Below are 19,308 nucleotides of genomic sequence, written 5' to 3'. Positions count from 1 at the left end.
TATGATCCATGACCAGAAGTAACATTTGTGGTGCCAGAGAACCTTATTCATTACAGAGGCAGGTTTAACATGTTTATGCTTTACTTGAACTGCTGATGGCCCCAAAAGAAGACTGCATTGGCACTCAGGGATTGCTGGGAAGCAAACCTCTTTTTTATTTTAGCCAAATTCTCCCTAGCAGAGAAACACTGAAGAAGGACACTTTGCTGTCCTGTGCTGCTGATCATTTCTCCCAGGCATTTTTCATTTACTGGGCCCACTGAGTTTCTGATAACTTGCTCTTGTGGGTTGGTACAAAAAGGTCTCTGTAAAACTTGGAGTCTGGGAGAAAAGTTTTCTTTTTAGAGCTTTAACATTCTTTAAAGAATAAGACATGCTAATTATTTTATATAGCAAAATTTAACAGCTTTTTTTGATTTGTTGCACTGCATCAGATAAGCAACTTTTTTTACACAAGAGCACGTCTAAACAGTAATTTATGTAGTAGAATATGTTGGTGGCCCAAAAGAGCTTGTTTCCAAAATATGGTTAAACAAAATCCTTATTTAGTATGAAACCACATATAAAACTGAAGCATTGGATACAATTAGTGAATTCATTGAATTATCAAATTCTACTCCATTTTAAGTTGATCAGCTGCTTGAAATGGCTACAGATAAGTTTTTATATCTGCAAGCCTAAAGCGACCTCAGGGAAAAGCATTTTCTCTCTTAAAAGCTACACAGACAAGGAGTTGAAAAATGTAAAAGTGGTTTCTATAGCGTAAAAGCTGAGAGACAAATCTACAAATGGGATCAATCTGCCTCACTCCTGCTGCCTTAATCCAGCACCTCAAGAATCAATGTCTCAAGTCAATCCTTCCAGATGAGGTGCTGATTGAGTTCCAGGCGCTTCCAGTGGTAGGAGGGAGGTTGCTTTGGAAAAAAAAGGACCAATCTCCTCAGAGGAGTAACTTTATTTTATGCAAAATGCTAAAAGAGCCGTTTTCTGCTGCGGCAAAATGTGGAGGACTGGCTGTATGTTCACAGTGCAGGATGGAGCTCAGCAGCATCAGCCAAATCTTCCCACACGCAAAATGGTTGATGATTTCATGAGAGAGCTGTGAGTAAAAGGGTAGAGTTGAGCAATGTGTCTGTTCTCTGTCCTGTCATTTCTGGTTAATCTGACTCTCATAAAGGAAATATTACAAAATACTAATTTTCAGAAATCCAGTGCTGGGGATATTAGTAAGGCTGGTCCTCTAGTAGGAAAGAAAGCAAAAAAAGCAAGGAAAAGAGAAATCTATCTGGTGCGCCTACTTCTAAAATATCCACGTCAGGGATTTAACAAGTGGGAGCACTTCTTCCTGATTCATTAAAGCCTTGTCTTTCTGGACATAAACAGCCATATATTGCTGGTAAACAGCCCTTTGGAAGGTACGTGATTATCCTGCAGTTTTTCTTTTCTGTGGTTTGTGCAGATCCGTCTTGTGCTAGAGTATGTTCCCCAGGGACCGCGGACTGTCAATATCACCTGAAAAATACCTGCATCTACAGTGAAGCCACTGGGGCCACAGAAATGCTGTCGTTCTCCCATAGTACCTATTTTGTAAGACAAGCTGCATTTAAATATCTTTCTTTAGAAGAAGTTTGGAAGGCATATTTTCTAATATTTTCTATTAGATATTAGACTAATATTGTCTATTAGTCATATTTTCTAATAGAACCGAAACCAGATTTAGCTGAAGCATTTTGATCTCTCTCTAGGGTGGGCCAGGCTGGCAATGGGGGATGAATTATTAAAAATGTATTTAATCTGGGGAATAATCTTCAAGTACCTGTAAAGATGAGAGGGATGCTGACATGATCCTGAGATGTGAATTGCTGTGGTCTCTGTGGAAAGGGTGGATAGATGGTGTTTGTGTGGAGACTACACAAAATAGTTGGGGTTTAATATTTAACACTAGCAGGTTGTGCTAAATATGCTAAGAAGGTAATCTTTACTTTGGCAAAGCACAGAGCCATTTTAGCACCATTTCTTTCCTCAAGGAGTGCATCCTGCCCTCCCGGCAGACCAAAAGAAGCCAAACGAGGAAGAGCGGGATGACAGGAAGGTCGCCTTTTTGTGCTGCTCTTCCCTGCTGACAAGGAAGATTCTTGGCTGTCACCGCTCCACTGCTGTTAGCAATTAATTGCAAAATGCAATGGCCAGCCAATCGCTTCTTGTCTTGCTCCGCATGATTTGGGAAAAAAGAGGCAGCCTATCCCCTGTCCTTACCTGTACATTGTCTCCCATTGTGGACAAGGTACTTTGAAGCCCAGCATGGGTGAGGGAAGCCTTTGGATGTCAGTTTGAGGCTCCACAGAGCAATTTCTTTCATTAGCGTGCTTGAAAGCAAAACAAAGGAAATCCATCCAGAGCTTTCCCCAGTCCTGCTCAAAGAACACAAAGCCTTCAAAAACCCCTATGGTTGAAAAAATGTTATGACGGTTGCCAAGTCAGGCACTAAGAAGTTAGTAAATATTAAAATGGAGTCTTCTTTAATTCAGCTCTTTCATGCATGTAACTGGGGATTTAACTTTCAACTGAATAAACACCAATTGAGAATGCAAAATGTTATTATTATCGTTATCTCATTATAGTAATATGTTGCTCAAGAACATTTCCCCATGCAATGTGTGGGATATACTGCGCTCTGGGACGTGGAAAATGTGACAAGGAGAATCTTGGCCAGAGGTCCCTTGGTTCACTTCAGGCAGAAGTTGCACCAGTGCTTTGAAGCTGTGTGATGTTACAAGAATGCTCACTCCAGAAAAGCCAGGAAGAAAATTAAGAAAACTATCTTCAGAGCAAGGTTTGAATGTTTTTTGATGGTTGCTTAATATTATATAATGCTTTATAATAGTTCTGTATTAGTTCTGTATGATGTGAATCAAGTGCCTGAACAGAGCTACCTTGTGTCATGATAGATAGCCCAAGTGGAGAGATCGATGTGAGGCTGGTACAGATGACTCAGGACGGGTAGGAGATCAGAGCCCTTCTGCAACAACTGGACAAAAGGGATGTCCCAGGTAGCCCAAGTGACACTCAATATCTGTGTTCATGTGCCTTGTTGCTACTCTGATGATTACTGTTCTGCTTCGTGAAAGGAATGTGTGAATGGACAAAGTTACTATGAACAGGTTTTGTGTGTGTTTGTTTGTTTTAAGGGGAGCGCTTAACTATGGGATTGAGTTTTCACAAGGAAAGGACTCACTTTATTGGTCTGAATAAACCGAGAGGTCTTAAACCAAGCCCTTAAATATGGGCTGCTCTTATACACTGCAAACAAGATTGACACAATGTCTTCATCTTCCTTTGTTTCCCCTCACTGTAATCAAAGATGTGGTTTCAAGAGGAATCAGTTTGGTAACTTGTAGATACATACACACTGTACCCATCCAACTGTCCCACAGGCTAGTGACAGACCAGTCACCATGGCAGAATAAATTAGTTTGTGTTTATACCCACTTTGCCTTGCTCTTGGGTTTGGTGATCCATGGTTAATATTAGAATTTTCTGTTCTCTTTTTAAAACTGATAATTTATGCTAACGTGGACAGCAAAACAGTGCAAAGTGGTTTTTTAAGGTTTACTAGGATGTGTTGAAATACATGTTTGACTTTAATCTTGTAAGCATACTGGCCATAGGTTTTAACTAACTTTCAAATCTAGACAAAGAAATTTCAGGCTTTCTTGGATGTTAGAATCTGTAAAATTGTTTTGTTGAGATAACAGCTTCCCATCACAGTTTTACACTTCTAGACTATCCAAAATATTGGAAAATCGGGTGCAAGGCTAGGAGGATGATTCCCCCCTTTTCTAGGAACAGAACTGAGGAAACTATTGGTGGTTTTGTTGCATTTTTCATTGCATTTTTCAGTGTTGGTACCTGTGTTTTCACATTAATTCCTGCACTAAGTTTCTGTTTTCTCACAAGCAAAGAGTTTAATGTGGTTCAGATAAAACCCAACTCATTGAAATGAGCCACATAACATTTCCAATGGTTTCATTTTGCTTTGAGTCAGGTGTCAGATCAATTTCCCTAGCACCAGACAATGTTGGGAAGACCATATGCTTTGAGAACTGGAAAACATTGATATATTTTACATGTCCAATTAGTTCCATAAATTAAACAACTGTGTGCAGGTATGTAATACAGCACTGCTCCTTTCAAAGCTGAGGAACCTGTAAAAACCTTGTAAGAACAGGACCTTCATTTGAAAAAGGTGCTTGCTTTAAAGTGATTAAAAGCCACTGGAAAGATTCCCATTGATGTTGGGGCGAGTTTGTTGCAAAGGATCACATATTTATATTTCAACAAAAATTAGTCCTCTATTTGTGGTGTTTTGGTTGTGGGGTTTTTTTTCCCCGTTTTGTTTTTTACCTCCACGGGAACATTTCTGCTGGTTTTGTTAGTCTGTTTCTTTTAAATGAAGCTGTGCCTCGACTGTCTCTCATTAAGTGTCTGAAAAACGCCAACATCAAACAATTATGCTGTAACAAGAGGCGGTGTCAGAGATGTAAAAACATACCGCACCTAAAACATTTGGTTTTCCCTTTGGGGAAAACTCGTGCGGTTTTGTCAGTGTAAAAATATTCACCCGGTTGCAGATCAAGCCAATCAGCCTCCTCCTTGCGAGGGTGAAGGTTGCCAGGCCAAGCACAAGCAATTAGCTGCGCGGCGCTCACGCGACCGGTGGCTCCGTCCCCGGCTGATTGCCCTGAGCTCTACTGCTGCTCGTAATGCAAATTGTATCTGGTCCCCCGGTAATCGGGATCAGCGCTGCCTTGTCCGTCCGCTCGCTGCTCATGCCCCCTCCACGCTGAGATAATGGTTTTGGTGGGCAATCAGAGAAGATGCCTTCTTGACTCATCTCTCATAATAGATTGTCCTCCTCGGGCAAAATTGAATAACCCCCGACATGGCCTGGAGGCAAGCAGTACGAATTCAATAAGTCTGCAGGGTCAACGTCCTGTCATTTTTGGCAAGCAAGTAATTATTCTGCACTAACATTCAGTAATGGGAGTAGGAAACTGCGGGAGACACCTTCCTCTTTACCCAGAATAGCCACCTTAACAGGATATTCCTCTATAAGTAATTCTGCCTCATTCCAATGCCCCTTGCCTTCAGGTTCGCTTTTCACGCGCGTTTCATGTATGTATTCTGCAGAGGCTTTTTACCAACAGCATCTGTGGGAAAGTTTAACAACTTCACTGTCTGTTGTTTAATATTTTCCACTTTTATGGGTTACAGTTGTGCTGTCTATTTGCTTTTACTGATTTGTGAAAGATTTATTATAAACCAAATACAGCTGTTCTCTCCTTTCATAAACTGAAACTATTTTGGCAAAACCTATTTTCCACTATGAAAATAAATTTTAAATTGCTTCCCTCACCCAGCTTTCCAAGCATGAGCATCCAGTTGTTATTTAGTGGTGCAGAATAGGTGCCAGGGTGGTTGTAGGCTCACTTAAGGGAAAGAAAATGCCTATGTTTCAAAAATAAACAGCAGAAATGTTTTTTCTCCTTCCACCCCCCTTTTCCAGGGGATTTAATATTATTATCTGCAGATCTCAAGAGTTATGAATTATAATATAAAAGACTTCTGCAGATTCAAACCATTTTTGCACTCTGATTTTGCATTTATACTCAGGATTGTACACGTTTTATTTAGATACTTAATCTTTACCTTAAAATAATATTATTATCAACCTTCTAATATAATTCAATATTTTTTCCATGGAGCTTAAAATAGCTTACTCTGAAGGGGCACACATTTCACTGGGTCAGTTTCCACTGTCAAAATTTGGATCAGTGCAGTATTCCCTGTCATTTTGAAAGGGAATATTAAGTTCTAAATTCTTCAAGAATATTTTTCTGTGGATTATAATATCCTTTCCCCCTTTACTAAACTGGAAAAGTTATAATTTTGCATTTTTTAAATGAAGTAAGAAATAGAAGAATACGGATCCTTCATTAATACTACTGCTTCTATCTACTCGTTTGGTACTTTTTTCCCATTTTAGGTTTGGTTTGTTGTTTTTTTGTTGTTTTTGTTTTTTGTTTTTTGTTTCCCTAGAATTAAATGTGTTTTACTGCATGAAAACTATTGCTTTAATCATTGAAAGAAACCTTCATCTCTTCTCTCTTGAGAACAGTGCACATACAGTAATGAAGATCCTTGTATAATGGCAGAATAAGCACTTTCTATGACTGATTGATGATTGATTATTGTAGGGCTGTCTCCCTGCAGCAGCTCATCACGATGCTTTTCTGACGAGCAGCATTCATTCCCAACACGAGGAATTTGGTTTGATCTGTACTGGTTCTGCTTACTATCTGGGACAAAACTTAGGCTGATATTGCCCATATTGAGCTGCCAGTTTTGATTTAAAGCGTACGAAAATCCTGTGCTAATAATAGAACCCATTTTTTTGTGAAATGCATGTCATTTTTTGGTGCTGCTTTACCATCTTGCACCAATAGTGATTCTTTTTCCTTCCTTCCTTCCATGCTTTTAACATGCCATTTGCAATACAGCTTCAATATGATTTAATTTACCGTTGGAATGTTCTCCTCATTACTGCATTGACAGCCCCGCGTAAGATCCATCTCCACTTGTTCGTTTGCCCAGCTTGGCTCCATGCTGCTTCAGCTTTTGGCTTGTGGAGGGATTTTTTTTTTCCCTAGTACAAAGTTACCTTTTCTACTGCTCCAGCCAAAGCACCCAAGATTCATGGTGCTTGCACTAAAAGCTTACAAATGCACATATTTGGACCAGGAAAAGGTTTCTTTGCGTGTGCCACTTCATTGCAAAAGAGGAATGGTTTTCTGTAGGGATCTGGACTATTGGGAACCACAACAAAGGAGGGGTGTAATTCATGGAAATAAAATTGTGGAATTGTTCTGGGCTACTGTGATGGCTTTCTTAGATGCAGCTCCATGTGTGTGTCTTGGACCCCTCTGTAGCATGTAATGCACAAGCCATCGATTTTTTAGGCAGAGCAAATCACTGATTTCAACTTCTGCTCAAAAACTGTTGGCATAAGAAGACCTAAAGAAAGAAATACACTTTCCTTAGTACAGGGGTACTAGAAGGAAGACTGTCTTCATTGCCTGTGGCCAGGAAAACTATGTTTAAAATGTGTCTTTCTGAACCTTTTATGTTTTACCTAATGATATGACTAAATTCTAATCCATGGCTTGTGATTTCAATGAAATTATATCAGTTTCGCCACCCTGTACAGAAATATTTAGTTTTTTTATATATAATACAATCACATGTACTTGTACACATACAACTATGTCAGTGTTTTCTTTCAAAGTGTGTTTAAAATGTATTTTTTGGAAGCCAGAGAATGCTGAAAAAGGCTCGGCAGTTGTAAAACAAATGAATGCTGAACCCAAAGCTTATAAACAGGCACTGAACTTACTGTTCTAGCCTTCTTATCTTCTGTGCTTTCTAAAGCCTCTTTAACTTATATGTACTGTATTTTACCTCAGGCTTTTGAAGGTATTTAGTTTTAAATCAGTTTAAATATGACAGACAAAAATTAGGACCTCATCCTGTAAATCCTTATTTGCTGGACTTGTCTTTACGTGCCTTAATTTTCCCATTGATAAATGAATGCATGTACAGTGCTTTGAAATACCTGGATGGTTAGTATTGACCTAAAGTGACTACTCATGTGCAGAAAGGTTGCAAGGTCAGCGTCTTTTATTTTTTTTTTAAAAGAAACTTAAGTTTGAGTACAATGCACTGGGTTTTTTTGCATATATTTTACACAGGCTGTGCTGAATAAAAAACTGAACTTCACACAGTGTGCTTTTAGCTTTAGTCAGTGCATAAACGTTACTGACAGTAGCAAAATGCTTTTTTTATTTGAATAGAGAATAAAGAAAGTAGGCTTGTAAAAACTGTACTTTATCATTTGTTGGCACAGAGTTTCAAGCCTTCTTGTTCCCCTCTCCCAGCTGTCTCTCCTTGCTTCTGCTTTTATTTAGTCCAAAATTCCTTCTGTTTCTTAAATGTGTGTTTGAACATCAACAATTAATGTCCTTTGAATTGTTTGGGTTTGCTTTTGTTTGTCGTACTAATGCTACTGTGAAACATTCCAGTTTTAAAACTAAAGGCAATACATTATTCCAGAAATCTGCTAGTGAGCCTAACATTTTTTTTATTTATTATTTTAATCTTTTCCTTGCTTTTTGTAATAGCCAAGTATACCAAAAACTCAATAGAAGAACAGTTGAGTTCTTCAAAATTCATGCGTTCAAAAATGAGTACAAATTCCACAGGACTTTGTCATAAAAAAATCTCGTAGCATCTGCTCCAAGAGACAGATACAAGGGACGCAACAAGCTGCCTGGTAACCACCAAAGACAAAGGTGCCAGCAAAGCAGAAGGAGCCTCGTGCAAGTCAAGCATTCAAAGCCGGGTTCTCATCCGTCTCTCTTGTGTGGGCGCAGAGAGGAGGGACAAAGTAATGTCTGCATCACCAAACTTCCTTTCTTAGGGGGACGTTGGTCAGGAGTGTAATATTATTTTCTGGCATAAATTTTTTCTCACAGATGTGTTTAGGTAGTTACACAGGAGGTGATTTCCCATTGATGTCAGAGATGAGGAGGTAAAAGGCAATAAAAGTGAGCTAGTTCTGCACTGAGACAGCATCCACCTTAAATAAGTAACTGCAGAAAGATGTGTTTTCCTTAAGCTCTGCAAGTGGAATTCATATAAAAATGAGTAAATATAAATATAAAAGCATGCATTATAGTTAACTCTCCAAACGATATGGGTAGGTGGGGTAAGCAGTGTTATGCATGACTGTGGGCCAAAGTCATCACTAGGGGACAACAATTTCCTGGCTTTGTATTATTATTTCTGTCTGACATGCTGTGTGTCATCTGTATGTCTCCCTCTCATTTCCTATGACTGTTTCTTTTCCTTCCTGCTTTTAGCTCTTGCTTGTTTGTTTAGATTGCAGGGGTTTGGGGGTTGGGTTTGGTTTTTTTTTTTCAGTGACCAGAATTAGTTTACAAAGAAAGTATAAAATACCATCTTAAGACATGATTTTTATTTCACTTGGCTTTGTTTCTCCCCTTACCCCCCATACTTCCTTGCTGTTGCTTGTGCTTTTTTTATGTCATGTTCCAGAAAACTGCAATGAAGCATGTTTAATATGAAATATCTAAAGCCTTCTTAGGTTCTTTTATTATTGTTGTTCCTATTATTATTGTTTATTACTGTTATTGTTATTTCTTTTTGCTACCATCATGAATCAGAGACCAATCATGGGCCAGGAACCTGTTTGACTACTTGCTGTACCAATAGAGAACGAATCCCTGCAGTCGAGCATTTCCCAAATACTAGAAGAGAGAAAACGGGTGGATGCAGGGCAGATGCAGAGGAGGAAGCACTGGGAAACAAGGATCAGCACCCTGTGCAGTTGTAGAGCGTACCCCCAAAATAACTGTTGTCAAGGAGAGATTTAAAGATGGATTGGAAGGAGGTTAAGGAAGTAATTTCACAGGCAGTTATGGGTAACTCTATGTGCAGCATGGTAGAAAGTATGAAGATAGGTATTTCTATGGCTAACAGGAATACGAGAGAGGCTGGAGCTGGGAGCAGACTGAAGACCCAAGGCAGAAGTCAATCATTTGATAATGAATGGACATGGGTGATGGTGAAGAGTTCTGAAAGCAAAGTCAAAGAGCTTATGTCTGACACTGCAGAGAAGGTGAATGCACAGAGAAAGCAGCCATTGGCAAAGCATTGAGCTAGGAAAATTATCTTAGCAGTAATACTCTTCTGGATGGATATTTGTTGGTCAAACTTGCATTTGCTTTGTCCAAGGATATGGTTGATACCCAAGTTTCATTGTACAGGCAGATGGTGAAGACTGCATCCTAACTATGCATCACAGAAAGCAAGTATAAGACTTGAATGTAAAGAAGAGATATCTAGGATAAAATACCCTGCTCAAAGCTAAGAGGTGAAAAAAATAGAAAGGGGGATCTTGATTTTAGCCGTATTGAGATGATGGCTTGTCATATCAGAGACAATGTCAGAATAACAGAGTTAAATTTCAGTTTGGCTGGCAGCTCTGAAGCAGAAAGGTAGATGCGTGCCAACAGCCTGGAGAGATTACATGCATTTATTTTAAATGGAAGGATAAGATCAGCCAGTGATAAGGTGTGAAATATAGAGAAAATGAGACTCGAGGAAAGGTTTAACGAGGCTCTCCACAGAAAGCTGTGAAAAAGGATGAGAAAGCTCCTGCCAAGGAGGACAACCAAAGGAAAAAAAACAAAGAGATAAAAGAACCAGGTACAGAGGAGGCACAAAAGCTAGAAGGGCAGAAGAATTGCTCAGGATCAATGGAATCAAAAGCTGAACAGTTGGTGACATCTTGCTGCGTCCAAGATTGGGCTGGGAAACATTAACAGCTGCAATACACAAGTTCCACAACACGTGTAGGAAGCCACTTACCTGACCTCGTTTATGACTCTTCAAGGATATTCATACATTGACAAGCAGCCAAGCTGTGTGAACAGATGATACCAAACTCCTTGCTGTTACAGGTGTCGGGGACCTATGCTGACCAGTATAAATCAAACTAAGTCATCTCTGCGATGCTTTCAACTTACTTCTGCGATTGTAATATCCTATTACTTCCAACTGTGATTGGCAAAGAGTTCAAATAGAGGTAGGTGGCTGTAATCTACCATAAGCCACAAGAACTGATTTTGACAAGGGTAGATAGAGTATTGTCTCCCCTATTTTATCCCAGTGTCGAAATAGAAAAAAATAATACCAAAGCACAATAATTAAATGCCACAAGAGGTTATTATTTTCTCAATATTTGGCATCCACCCCACATCTTTCCCTTTTATTTTCTCATTACAACTTCTGTCCATTCCCTCATGAAATCCTTTTCTCCATAATTGACTCATCAACTAGCCATTTAATCAACTTGTATTCACCCTGTTTTCCACATACTGGTCTTGAACTGAGTCTAGGAATTTTACATGATGTAAGGATGAAAATTAAATGCTCAGAAGGTACTTTTAGAGCTTATCTAGGCTTCTAACTATCATTGGGCAATCAGACGGGCATTTGGGAATTTGGGTTAAAGATGAATGGGGAAGAAGAGCATAAAACTTGATGGCAGAACTACAAAGAGACAATCTTTGTTTTCTGTCTCTCTGCAGTGCCGTGCAACTCTTGCCGCTGCCTCCTGGTGGAAATAAGGTAAGGAAATCGTCAACCAGGAGCCATGGATTTAAACTGGTATTTCCCCCTTTTTGCAGAGACTCGATTTTAACTGAAATGAGGTTCGTGTAGTGACTCAGACATCTGATCCATCACAACAGGTCAAATAACATTTTTTATTCCCAAATTAAACACGTTTCTGAGTGAGAAGAAAAAAAATACTCTTGTGAAACTTATTCTTAAAAAATTTAGCTAGCTTCCTTTTGGAGGAGTAGAGTACACATGAGCAATATCACAAATCTCATAGACGGTTTTATTTTTTAAAACCACACTCAGTGGCACATAATAACTTTCCATTGACAGATTTGCCCACTAATTTCTTAGAAAATACTCAGTGTGTGTTTTTTTAGACATTGTGTGTATTCTTTTTTCTACTTTAAAAATAAAAATGTAGCAACACTAATGGGGAAGAATAAGGCAAAAAACTGTCATTACAGCCACATGTCTGAGTCCCCCATGCAAATACATAGTAATTACAGACTTAGCTTGTGGGAAAAGGGGATGGTTACTGTGTGCAACACTGTGATTAAAGCATCTGTTACTAGTCTGTTAATTTTTTTTAATGTAACTGTGGTGTACATGATCAGCATGATTTTTACTTCTCTCATGTTTGCAGAAAGGCTAAAAAAAGGCTAAACTGGATATAATGTCTATTGAGTCTCAGCTGGAATGCAGATTCAGCAACATTGAAGCTGGAAGAGAAATAAATGGTATTTAATACAGCTATTGGAAATGAGCTAATTTGGAACTTACATGGTGGGACTGAATAGATACAGGGCTGGGCTAAGCACGTTCTTGGTGTAAATGTGTGTGGACTCAGCTTCACCTTAGTGACTTAAGGATCAGTTGTTCTCCGGCAATGTAAAATTCCTTGTCTTTTTAAAATTTGAAAATGTGAATCCAGTATAACCTAAACTGAGTTTAATTGTCACAAGTTGTGTACGAGTTGTAGCACTTGCTGAACTGGCCACTTATCTGTTCAGTTCCTGTTTTTATAAAGAGTGTGCTTGTCTCTCCTGAAGGAATGAAAAAGTAAAATGTAATATTCAGCTGGCTATGATGGGTTAGGATTTCCCCTAAAATCTCCCTTACTGCACTGAAAGGTATAGGTTCAGTAGTTACAAATCCATGGAAACGTTTGCCAGCTTTTGAAATCTGCACTCAGATTAATTTTATAAAGATGAAACCCTGCTTGCCGACTGGGTCATGCGTGGGTCCAGCACAGAAATAGTGAAAAACTCCCTTCACCAAACTTTAATAGTCAAGAAAGGCCATTGTCCATTTTCTCACACATTTCCAAGTCCTATACTACAAACATATATTTGTTCTTTTCCTGTTTTTAAAAAGGTGCTGCTTATTGCTTCCAGTGTGTGGCCACCGAGTGGGAGTCAGAGCTCCAATTCAGCTGTTCTGCCTGCCCCTCCATCGCCTCATCCCTTGCAAGTACGTACATTTGCTGTCCTGGTTCATATGTCTCATTCTGATGGCAGAGATCTCTGTTCTCCTGCTTTACATGCTAGTGTGGTTTTTACTAGCTTGTTTGGCTTGTTTATATGACAGCTTATTCATTGGTTTGATATTTTGCTGTGTGCTTTATTTATGCAGTTGCCTGTTGGGGTCTGGAAAGGATTTCCCATAATGGTAGATTGGCTGGTCAGACTGGATTTTTCAGATTCCTCATAGCGGTGGTACTAAATGTTAGTGATTAAGTATAACCTTATGTCAGATATCAATAACAGTAACCAAGGCTGGTTCAATAATATGTCTAGGGGACCCTTCCTAAAATAAATAAAACATATGGCTCAAGCCTATACCTAAAGCTCCCAGGCTTTAGGGACTTAAAATTTAAGCCCTGTAGTCACCTTTACAGGTATTTCTTCCCCAGTTTCACTCTTGGGAATATGAAACCACAGGCACACAGAGTAACACAGATATTTATATTAAAAATGAAATGAAGCATACCTTGAATAATGCGGTGGAGGCAATACCAGCCTCTGATTCACAATTATTATTTGCCCCACTGACTGAGACCTAGTGAACATTTTTCATATCCAGAGGACATTTGTGCTCCTCTAGTTCATCCACCTCTCCCCTCACCATGAATTTTAACAGGTTCTTGTCTGCCTGACCAGGCTTTAAGGGCTCTCCTCCAGCCCACGGTGTCTGTGGATGCCTGGGGACTCTCCCCCAGTGCCATGTCCCAAGTTTGGCTGCTGCGTTAGCTGGTCCTGCAGCATCCCTTGCTGGGGAGGCTGTTCCACCACCACCCTGGCTGGTAGCATGGGGGGCAGAGTTAATCCCATCAGGAACAGACCCATCTTGTCCACATCAGTTCTGCACAGGGCTTTATCCAGAGTAAAAGAGGGGATCAGTGGACTGAAGCTATTTCCTGCTGTGTTCGTGTGGGCAGCTTTCCACAGGGTATGTGTCATCTAAAAATTACAGTCTCTTTTCTGACTGCAGCTAATGTACTGTACTGTTTTTCCTCCTAAAACACATAAAACATGCAAATACATGTACAGTCTGTTTTGTTTGCAAAGTCAAGTGCTCAAAATGTAGCAGTAGCAGAATTAAGGTTTCCTTGTATGTCACCAGAAAAAATATCTTAAAATATATGACCGCTGTCTTTAAATATGTGACCACGCACTACTTTTTTTCTACGCAATTCCCATTTAGTGCGTGAGTTCAAATACTGGAGTGATAAATCGCCTAAAAGCTATTTACAGTGAATCATCTTTAAATGTATCTGGTGAAGCTGAAAGCATTTAGTATTTCTGGTGTTCTGGAATGCAACTCGCAACTCAAGGTAATTAAAAGGAGTTTTTTGAATGCTGGTTGGGCTTTGTATGGAAGAAACATTGATTGCTATTGCTGTAAATTGGACAAGAAAAGACAACTAATAGAACAGCCACTTAAAACGTACTCTGACTAATTAATGGCATAACAATAAGCAGGATGGCTGTAATGAATAATTAGAATAGTAGAACAGACCTTATATATCATCATGGATATCAACTTTATTCCTACCTTTCAGCCTTCACATACACAATGGCTACATAATAGGTAGGCTGTAACCCATTGCCGTACAACACATCTTTACCCTTAAAATGATGGTCTGTACGTGCAGTTTCTGATGGTAAACCGTGTAACTGTTTATATACACTGTTAAATACAGTTAATATCCTATCTGAAAGATTTCCTAAGCCTGTTTATTGCTTTGCTGATAAGCAAACATTTTGACAGAGGGTATTTTGTGTTATATGTGCTTAACTTATTTCAAAATTAACCTATCGTTATGGTTTGTATAAAGCTTAAAATGTATACGTATGCAAACATACAAACATAGCTCTTGAAAATGTACCAACGGCATCGGATACCTAAACAGGTTATTTTCAGTGAGATAATTTCTTTCCATTATTTGGGGTACAATGTATAGTGAGTAAAAGAAAAAAAGGAAATCCTACTGTCAGATATCTAAAAGAAACATTTTTCACTTTTCAAATACAAATCAGTATTCAGTATTGAAAAATGGACTTTTTTACAAAACATAGCTGTATCATTCAGGGTTTTCAGAAAGAATTAAAAGTGTGCTGTAGCAAAGTCAGATACAGAAAAGTTATAATTATTTTAATGAAATATACAACAATACAAAACATTTGTAAATGTACCATTGCTGCAATATGTCAGCCAACAACTTTTAAAGCAAGTGAAGAAAAGACACATTTTCTGTTGTTCTGTGGCAAAATCTTGTGATTCTGCCCACTTACTGTTTTTAATTCTCAGAGTTAACTAATTTGCACTGAGCGTCCAGACCTTTGCTGAAGAGTGGATGTGCAAACTTATTTATATGTGTTGGCAGCATCACCATCGTAAATTGCTTGAGCCATTGAAAAACAATAAACTAAACATGCTTCAAGAGGAACTAGTGCCTCTCATTGGTATTACCTCTTTCAAGATGACAGGAGACCTCAAGAGGCTTGAGAGTTCTTGGTTGTATGAGTTTGTGACTAATAGGTGGTTTGATGGGACGAGTGCTCACCACCTAGGGAAATTGAAGCATCTTTGAGCTCGATACCCTTTGTGTCTCATTCTTTTGTAGGTTATTGTTGTGAGGCCTGCGGGGACCTCTTTTACAGTTTGCATCCACAGACAATACACGATCAGCAAAATCTTTTTACTTTTACTGTTGTTATTGATCTGCTGCTATTCCGTGCTGTGGCTAATTTGCTTGTTAGCAGTAATTTTAAAAGGTAATTACAGTTTTATAGTCTGCCCAACTCTCATATATTTATTTCTTGCCTAATTAAAAGTTACGATCTTAGCAGTGAAAGGCTTACTTTTTAGCAAATGAGGGACAGTTTGTTTCTTGAATTTTCATTTCACTCTTAATCTGAAGATTACTTTGAGGATAGGTTAAGACAACTGCAAAGTTTACTAAGACATTTGCATTTAGAAACCCGAGTCATACAAGGTTGAAAACAATGTAGTCACTTACCAAAGGTACACGAGAAACTCTTGGGCGTGCTAAACAGAGTAATAGCTTGTGAGAGATTTCATACTAGCAGAGACCACGGACTGAGGAACACATCATTAGAGTCTGCTGTGTGTCTTCTAAATTTTTCTTGACATCATATAAGGATGAGCTAAAAAGAGGAAGAAATATTATGGCCAAATTACATGCATTTTAAGTTGAATTAAGCTCATCTGAATGTCTGATGTGAGTCTGTCTAAATCCCCAGTCTTAAAATTGAGCTGGGTTTCTCTCTGAATTTGTCTTTCTAATGGAGCTAAAGAGCTGTTTGATTTTAGTATGACTAGAAATATACAGAAGTGAAACACGTTTTGGAAAGGAGATGCGGGGGGAGGATGCTGGGAGGTTTCACACAGATTTAACCCTTCTCTGAGCCTCAGTCAACCCTAGGATAAATGGGTAGCTGCAGATTTGGGCCGGAGGGGCAAAAGCAGCCTCCGCTGTTCACAAGCAGGAGGGGAAATGCAAGATTCATTTTTTTTTTACTCGTACCAGTCCAATTCAGTTTGGGAGGGAGAGTTTTTCCCTGTAATTTCTGTAATCATCTTTCATGAAATTCCAATGTCTACCTCCAACAGTGGGAACCAGAGTCCTCCAATTTTAAAAGTTAACCGTGTTTTTATTTAAAAAAAATGCAACAAACCACAACAATCTGACTTGCACCTGGGATTTGGGAGCATTTGTATAGACCCATGTTTTCCCAATCCCTTAGCTACTTACCACACTCTTGATCAGCTTCACAGCCCATGCCTGTGTCTGGGAAGGCACTAATTCAGCTGTATGACATTATTGGTGCCGTACCTAGCAAACCAGTGCACCAATGGTTTGAAATCATACCACCCATGTTTCTTATTCTGCTGTGTTCACTCCAAGACCTATAAACCTCCTGCTTTTCTCTTGAGAACAGGGATCCTGGGAATCTCCTGTGACCACATGCACTGGGCACATTAAAAAGCTGTGGGCTTCAGATGGAAAGCTCTGGTGTTGGTAACCTCCTGCAGGTGACCCATGTATTTGTCTTAGCCCTTCTTTTTAAAAGCTCACAAAGGCATTGTGTTTATCCTAGATGTAACTCTCCACCGATTTACCACGAACTGGTAAGTTTTATGTGCCAAGGAGCCTGTCAGAAAACATCTTGCTAGATAGGTTGGCTAAAGCCCAAAATGGAAAAACATGATGATCCAAGTGACCTGCCTGAGCACATTTTTACAGGAGACTTGCATCAACCACCATCAGATAACAAAGTCTATTATAATGCTTCAGTTACCTGCAGAAATATCATATTATTATATCATGTATTTACAGCTCTCTTAACATGACTGTCAGACTGAGGATTCCTGTTAGAGAAAGGAAAAGCCTCCCAAACTGGCATTTCTGCCTCTTATGTTGGAGAAGACAATCCCGACTGCTTGTTGGATATCCTCTGGTGGGAAGCCAGCAATCCAGCACAGCAACGAAGACTTGCATTCCGCTGCTGTGACTCCCCTGGAACCACTGAGGAGCTGCAACATACAGGTGATGTAAATGCTATTTCATGGCATTAAGACAGCACATCAGGAACAACTATGAGCCCCTCTGAGCACAGCAGGAGCTAAATTAGTCTGAATTAAACCTTGAGGGCTAGATGACAACCTTACAACCTTCTGAGGGTAAGGGTCAGGGCGTTTTTATGTTGCCCCTGAAGCAATGTGGGAGGCAACCAACCTCCCCAAACCCCTGGCTCCCTCCCACCAGAGGGATGTGGTGCTCATACCTCACATTGCTGTACTCCTTGCTCACTCCCAGATCCCTGTCTTTGGTTTATGTTTGTTTCCTGAGAAGTTGCCTTTTATAGCAGAATTTGATGTTAGAGTTAGGTTGATGGTTGGACTAGATGATATGAAAGGTCCCTTCCAACCTAGGCGAGTCAATGATTCTGTGGTTTTCATTAACAGCCAATTGCAGATGACTCAATACTGAAATTGATATGGGTTAAAATAAGTCTTGAAAAATGTCTGGCACATGGAGACCTCTTTGACTAGTTGGACCCTGTCAGTCACCCTGGCAGACTTCTTGGCTCTCAAATATGTGTTTTTACAACAAAAATAGTGAAAAAGAGACATCCACAACAAACAAGTGTCCAAACAAGCCCAGTTAGCCATTGTTAATTACTTGCGGTAGCTATTTGTTTTCAGTCCTTATCAGTCAGCTGGGGCTTGTTAAGCCAATAATCAGAAACTACTAGAAGTAACTGGCAGGCAAGAGAGACTTCTAGATGTCTTCACCCCTTCCCCCCCCTTTTTTTTAAATAATGAAAATAAAGAGGGAAGAATAGTGCAGATCTACGTCTCCAATATTATTTCCCTTCTTATTTTTACGTTAAATTATAATTTATAGTATTGCCTGCCTTCCACATTTCTCTGAGAGCATTCCCTGTTTCTTGATACCTGCTTCTTGACTAGGTCTTACATCTACTGGAGCTTGAAATCGCTGGAAATACAAAGTGTTTCAAATGGTATTTAGGAATTACAGTATGGGATTCAGTGAGACTTCAGAAGTGAAATCTTGAGGATCCTCTGAATTGGATCCTGTGAAATTTGTAAAAATTCTGAATTTCATAAATGTTTTGTTCCTGTATTAGTTTCCATCTTGGGAGACTGTTGGTCAAGTGTGTTTTGACTGTTTCTGTAAACTGCTTTTGCTGCAGTGATACAAGAAATCGTCCATCACTCCTCTGGGAGTTACCTTTTTTAGTCCTGTGTTTCAGCATTGTCTTGATGAGTAAGTGCGAACAGAGCAATTAAAATACATGCAATACTATGCTTTCATAGAATTGAGACATGCCTTTCCCTTGATCCCAAATTTCTAAGCAGTAGATAAAGATTCAGCCACTCAGCTCTCATTAAAGTCAATGAGTCAAAGGACACATGACATTTTGGCAATCTTATTCCAAATAGCTCCAGGATAAATTTTATGCAGTGAAGCTGCTCAGGTGTTTTTCAGACCAGGATAATCTTTGTCTTAAAAAAAAAAAAAAAAATCATTCCTCGCTTCATATCTGATTTAATGAGACACAACATAGGTTGATTTAATTGCATATCTGACAGCTAATTGACTCTTCAACATAACAAGGCACAATTTCAAGTAATAGATGTTAGAACAACCTTTGATTGCCTTTTGGCCTGACTCACATCCCAAAGAACACCTGGTCTCTAATGGGTAGGGTGAAGGCTTCTGGGTGAAACCATTATAGAGGACACGGGTCTACTGAGGGAAGCTCCATGGAGGGCAGAAACCAGAGGAGGATGGGAGAGATCCATAAGAAGCTGCCAGGAGTATAATCCAGCATCTGTAACTGTTCAAAGTCTAATACTACCCCAGTGAAATCAATAGGATTTTCTTGGGATGAATAATAACCAGTCCGATGATATTATTATGCTGATTAAGGGAATAGTCCTAGGAAACAGAGTCAAAAAGATTGCTGGCATCAGTGCACTAGCACTGGC

The 19,308-nt window shown here is 39.3% G+C and overlaps 1 long non-coding RNA gene across 1 annotated transcript in view; it reads left to right on the top strand.

Moving 5' to 3' along the window:
* LOC141744073 (uncharacterized) overlaps positions 1-19,308 on the top strand; it is a 37,365-nt gene that overhangs the window by 12,610 nt on the left and 5,447 nt on the right. Inside the window, exons 3-9 of the long non-coding RNA XR_012587331.1 lie at positions 2,622-2,833; positions 2,949-3,050; positions 10,602-10,726; positions 11,232-11,271; positions 11,909-12,002; positions 12,640-12,735; positions 17,129-17,338. This is a non-coding gene — a long non-coding RNA (uncharacterized LOC141744073). The remainder of the gene's footprint in view (positions 1-2,621; positions 2,834-2,948; positions 3,051-10,601; positions 10,727-11,231; positions 11,272-11,908; positions 12,003-12,639; positions 12,736-17,128; positions 17,339-19,308) is intronic.

The sequence above is a fragment of the Larus michahellis genome, chromosome 5 (assembly GCF_964199755.1).
Source record: "Larus michahellis chromosome 5, bLarMic1.1, whole genome shotgun sequence".
NCBI lineage: Eukaryota > Metazoa > Chordata > Aves > Charadriiformes > Laridae > Larus > Larus michahellis.
The sequence above is the reverse complement of the archived record's forward strand: the minus strand, read 5'-3'. Positions and strand labels throughout refer to the sequence as shown.